Source organism: Uloborus diversus, chromosome 3, assembly GCF_026930045.1.
Source record: "Uloborus diversus isolate 005 chromosome 3, Udiv.v.3.1, whole genome shotgun sequence".
In the NCBI taxonomy this organism is placed as follows: Eukaryota; Metazoa; Arthropoda; class Arachnida; order Araneae; family Uloboridae; genus Uloborus; species Uloborus diversus.
In genome coordinates, this window is record NC_072733.1 from 176,264,914 (window position 1) to 176,270,913 (window position 6,000).

A 6,000-nucleotide genomic window follows, 5' to 3' on the forward strand; every position below is an offset into this window, starting at 1 on the left:
GTATGTTTATATTCCTTGCTTGATTACTTCTATTGGCTTGTTACGTTTTTGACATTCTATTTCATGTTATTTCTAATATACAACATTTTCAGAGAATTTCGGCCTTTATTTTCTACATAAAAATTTTTCACCCATGTATTTGTTTTTCTTAAAACCCTTTATAATTTGTTTAAAATTCTATTCATAGGTTTTTTTTTTTTTTTTTTTTTTTTTGATGTACATCATTAATTTGTTTCCTTTTTGCTTTAATTGTCTTTGTTTTCCCTGTGTGTACACAAACAATATTTAAACTATCTTTATCTTTTTTTTTCTTTTTTACCCTTATATAGATGTTTAAAAAGCAGAAATGTATATTTTTCACAAGTACATCGTGTTTTTGGTACACCTCATCTTTTGGAATCTTTTAGTTAATTCATGAATTAATTTCAGTCATGTTTCCATACCTAATATTTAAAAAATATAATTACTTCACCTTAAGCTTTCAAGAAAGTAGTTTTAGAAACCTATCCTACTGTAATATCTTTTATGGTATCCTGATTGTTTACAAACACTAGCTTTTAAAAGCATTCTTATGAAGCTTGAGGTTATTCCTGTTTAACACAAAGATTTTAGCAGAAATTACTTATTTAAAAAGCACATGTTTTCATATATTGTTGGATTTTCCAATATAAAGCAAAGTAAACATTCTCCCCTGAATACTCCAAGTGTAAGAATATTTAATAAAAGATCTGGTTAAAAAAAATTTATTCTGTTATATGCCTGTGTACTACTATTTCTCTCCTAAATTCTTAATTTGTTCATTAATTTGTAATTCATTTAAAAAAAGCTTAAATAGCACCCTTTGCATAAGAAGCGTTATGTATGCATGTTTAAATTGATGCAAAAATATGTAACTAGATATACATGAATATTTGTCATTGTAAAACTTGCATTTGTATGAATTCATTTTGAGTAAAATTCTGTTACACCTTTTTGTTTAAAAAGAAAATGGAAAAAAAAAAAAAAAAATTCATTAATTGAACATTTTTGTCTTCTATCTGCTTTTTCTTCTGATTTGCTAGGGTACTAATTTTTGTATGTATATGATTGATTTAGGAGCTCTCACATTCGTTTGTTTAAAAATGAAGAACAACTAACTTATACAGAAAGATGTGAAATATTCAGATTTTTCCCAATATTTTGCTAATACGTATTTGTCATTCTTTCTTTTCTTTTTCCTTTTGCAAGGGGAAGAAAGTTCTGCATTGTGACTTGTGTTTGAACATGTTAAACAGCTCATTGTTTGTGTACATAAATGCCAATTAATATGCCATATGAATGTTCAGAACTTTACTTAATAATTGATACTGTTTGATAAGCATTTAAACTGAAGTTTGGTAAACTAATAATGTTTTGTGCCTTTTACTTTTCACTATTAGCTAATGAACTGGAAGTATTAGACTTTGTAGCCACTATTATAAAATTTAACATAGCACTGAAATGAACCACTGTGAATTTCCACCCTTTAAATTGTAGGCTTCATAACATATATATATCCATTGTACTTTCTTTTATAACTTCAACCAGAAACGATACAGTTTTACTGAAAATAGTTTGATGATTAGAAACGTATTATAATTATTGTTCTTTAGCTCTCCTTTCATTCAGTATTGAATTTAGGAAAATGTTCTTAATTTGCTTTAAACAAAGAAGTAATTCTTTTGGTTTAACTTAGCTTTTTTGCCTATGGTGTTTTCTGCTACTAAATCTTATATTCTTTTACCTTGAACTTAACTTTTTTTTTCATGTTATTCATTCCATTTCAGAATATTTGATCTACAAGAGCTTATTTTTTTGATCCCTTGGGGTGTCTAATACATATATAAATAATCTGAATTTTTGGAAAATGCATCAGCATTTTCGCTACTTATCTTTTTTAAACCTTCATAATAAGAAGGTTTGAAATAAACACTGCAATTTTTTTAGGCATTTTTGTTGCTTGCCTTTTTTCAATCTTCATTAAGAAATTAAAAACCCCCTGGTTTAATTTAAAATTAAATTTCCCATTCTAAAAATCATAACTTTATTTCTTTGCAGTCAGAAATAAAGTTACATTTTTTAGATTTTTCCTTTTTTCCCCCCCAATATTCGACATAATTTTTTTTTAATGCATCAGTATGTTTGAAACTTATCTTATCAAACTTTCAACAAATAAGTAAAAAAGTAAAAATCTTAATTTAGATTGCAACTTAATTGCCTTTTCTAAAAATCATAACTTTATTTCCTTTCAGTCAGAAATCAAGTTTATGTTTTTACCTCTGTTTTCTTTTCTTTGTTTTTATTTATTTTTCTCTTTCTTTTTTAATTTTTTTTTTTTTCCTTTTCTTTTCTTTTTAAAAGTTGTTTTTCCTTTTTTCTTTTCTTTTTATTTAATGTTTGTTTCAGACATAAATAACAAAAATTCTGCTGCAGTTTTTTTAAAATTTCCCTTTAAAACCTTTAAAAAAAAGCCCCCCAATTTAAATTAAAACTTAATTTTAGTTCCTAAATCATAACTTTATTTCCATGCAGTCAAAAAATAATGTTATGGCTTTTAGCTGTTTTCTTTTCTCTGTGTAGAACATTTTTTTTCCCATTTCATTCTTTTTCAATTTTGTTTTCTTTTTATTCCAATGTTTGTTTCAGACAAATTTTTAAAAACTGCATCAGAATTTTTGTTATTTATCTTTTAAAAACGTTCTTAAAAAAAATAAAACCCCAGTTTAAGTTAAAACCTAGTTTCAGTTACTAAAATCATAACTTTATTTCCTTGCAGTCAAAAATAATGTTATGTTTTTAGTTTTTATTTTTCCTATATGTTTTTTTACATTTTTTTTCTTTTGCTCTTTCCTTTTATTGTTTTATTTTTTCCCTTTTATTTGTTCTCTCTTTTTCCTCCTCTTTTTTTTTCATTTTTTCTTTTTTATCTAATATAATTTTTTCTTTTTCTCTTTTTTTCAAATGTAGATAGGTTTTTATTTCAAATATTTTTGTTTTGTTCACCAATTTTTGAAAAGTTTTAACATCTCTAACACAACATTTATTTAATATGATATGTTTTTTTCTCTCATTCTAAACTTAAATTCAGAGAATTTTGGGGCCTAAAATGGGTTGGAGGGAGGGAGGAGTCCAAAAAAATTTAAAGGAATAATTTTTTAAATTGTTCCTTTACACAAAATACAAGTCTGTTTAATTTGAATGTGTTTCCCCCCCCCCCCCCCCCCCAAAAAAAAAACTTGTAACAATTCCGTTAATGCTTCGGTTTTGAGTTTAATGTGAGTTAGAAGTAATCCTAGTCAAAATGATATGCTCTTCTGGTTTATATCTACCTGTTGCTTTTGATTGATTTTTACCATTTAGAAGCAATAGGTTTCCAATTAGTTTTAACTCACTTGTTTGATTTCCTAGATTTAAAATTTAAAAAAAAATGATTATTTTAAGAATATTATGCTATTTTCATGATATAGTCAAAGTTTTTTGCCACATTTATTATCAAATTGAGTGATGATAAACGCATGTATTCACAATGCACTTTTACTCCCTTAAGATTTTTTGTTTAACAAATTACAGCTAGCATAATTGATATCATAGGTTTATAAAAAAAGAATACAATGGAACAACATTTGTCATCATTGATTCATTAAAAAAAAAAAAAAAAAAACCTTGAGACTTTTGGCGTTTTATTTGTTATCAGTAATATATTTGTAGACCACGGTTAATTCAGGCGTTTATATCTAGTCAAAACTGACAGTTTAATTTGGCATTGTGATATCTGTGTTTTTCTTTAGCTTTTTGCTGTGGAAGTTATGTTTCATAAATGAAATTTCTTTAGTTTAAAGTATATTCCTAGATATTTATTCATTTGTTAAAGTTTCTTGTTTTTGTTTGAAAACGCATTTAAGCTCCTGTTATCCCATTATAAGTTTGTGCAATTGTGACGCTTTGTATAAAAGTATTTGTAGTATTATTTTAAAGTCTTAGTAATCTGTAGTTATTGTAATGTAAACACCTTGTTGTGCTATTGTAAACAGTTTCAGAAATAAAACCAATTCTAGATTTAAAAAAGGAGTTATTTTTTAATTAATTTTGAACAATCAACTTTTGTGTATAAAAATTATGTTCGGTTTTGAACAGATATGCATTAACGTACAGCCTTTAGAACTTATTTTCATACCTTATTCCCATCTAGTTTGTAAAATTTTGCAAAAAAGTTAGAAGTATAGGAGCTGAACCATGAGCTTTCCCCACGAGCCCATGAGCTTTCATGCAAATTAACTTAGAAGAAAAAGGGATTTTAATAAGTAAAGATGTAATTATTCAAAAAATGTAAAATTGGAACAAAGGTAGCCATCTTGTCAGTTGAAATGCATTAAAATCTGAGGGTGATATGTTTTAATGCATTTCAACTGACCAGATGGCTACCTTTGTTCCAGTTTCATGCACAAAAATTATAAACATTTAGATGGTAAAGATAGACTGAGTATAAAATGATTCCTAAGTGCATTATCATTACTATTGTTTCAAACAGCTGTTTCAAAAAAAAAAATGAAAACTTCATAACTCCTTCAATATTTTATCAATTTTCATAAGTAAGGCAACCTTGTAAAGATTGTTTTTTACTGCTTTGGGCGAAAAATAAAGAGACAATTTACATTTTAGTTGTTCTGTCTAAAAATCTGATTTACACGGATTTTTATTATGCATTTTTTAAATGCTGGTAATTTCTAAACTGGAGACTCCTCGACTCAAATAGTTAGAGCATCAAGCCAATAATGCGGGGTTCATGAGTTTGAATCTCCATGAGTCGGAAACTATCGTTTTAATAAATTATTTTCTTCAGCAGAATTCTGATCCGAATTTCCATGAATAGTTAGTCTGAACTCATTGCAGGATTCTGAGCTACAGTTCTATTGTTGTTAATATCACAAAACAAAACATTTGTTTTAACACTATAAATCACAATATCCCTCTTAATACTTAATGCCTTACTTTTAAAGTTTCATGATTTTTAAAAAGATTAACCTCTATCAGCAAAAAATAAACAAGTCATATTTTTGCAATTCATTTTTTATTCAAAGAACTACTTTAAAAATCGGTTTTTTGAATATTTCTTGTCGAGTGCGAATGTTTTGCCCAGTACTGTTAGTTTCCAATATTTTAGATGCTTCATTTTTGGGAATTTAATTTTTTAAACTATGGTTTTTTATTCTTCAATATTAATCAAACCTCATTTGAAAAAACGTATTGATAAGATAAAAAATGCTTAGACACTTAATTGTTTTTAGTGTATTTTTTTTTTATTTTAGGTGATGAATTTAATGAATTATTAATTAATCATCTGATTAATGAACCAAAATTACAATTGGTCCTTATATTGGAATATATCACAGTTGAATTTTGTTAATAAATAGCAAATATATATATATACAAACGTAATACTTGTGTTTATGAACTGAGTGATGTACACTACATAACAAAAATATTCTGACACTTTCAAAAATTCACATTTTAAGGAATTTCTCAAGAATAAGAGACCAAATTTTTTGTAACCTCTTGTCATTCAATTCAGCTGGCATTATCCAGTAAAAATTAAATCATTCATGCGTGTAGGATACCTACAACGAATTAAAGAATCAAAAAAGCTTTTTTGATTATCCTTAATAAAGACTTTCTATTATATAAAAGCTGTAAATTTCTGAGATTATTTTACTTACTATGTGCAACTACTCTGGAGTAAGTATCACCTATTTATGAAGATAGAGCATTTCTTTCAAAATACCAATTTTATTTGTAGGTTCTTGGCTAATAACACACGGAGTTTCCAACCAATCTTACCAAGCTTTCAGAAAATTTAACATACAAGAGAAACATTATACTGAAATTTAAAATAAAAGTATTGGAAATTTGATTTAAAATGAACATTTAGAGCATTTTATATTTCACTCAATGCGCAAAACAATTTATAACATTCAACATTTCACA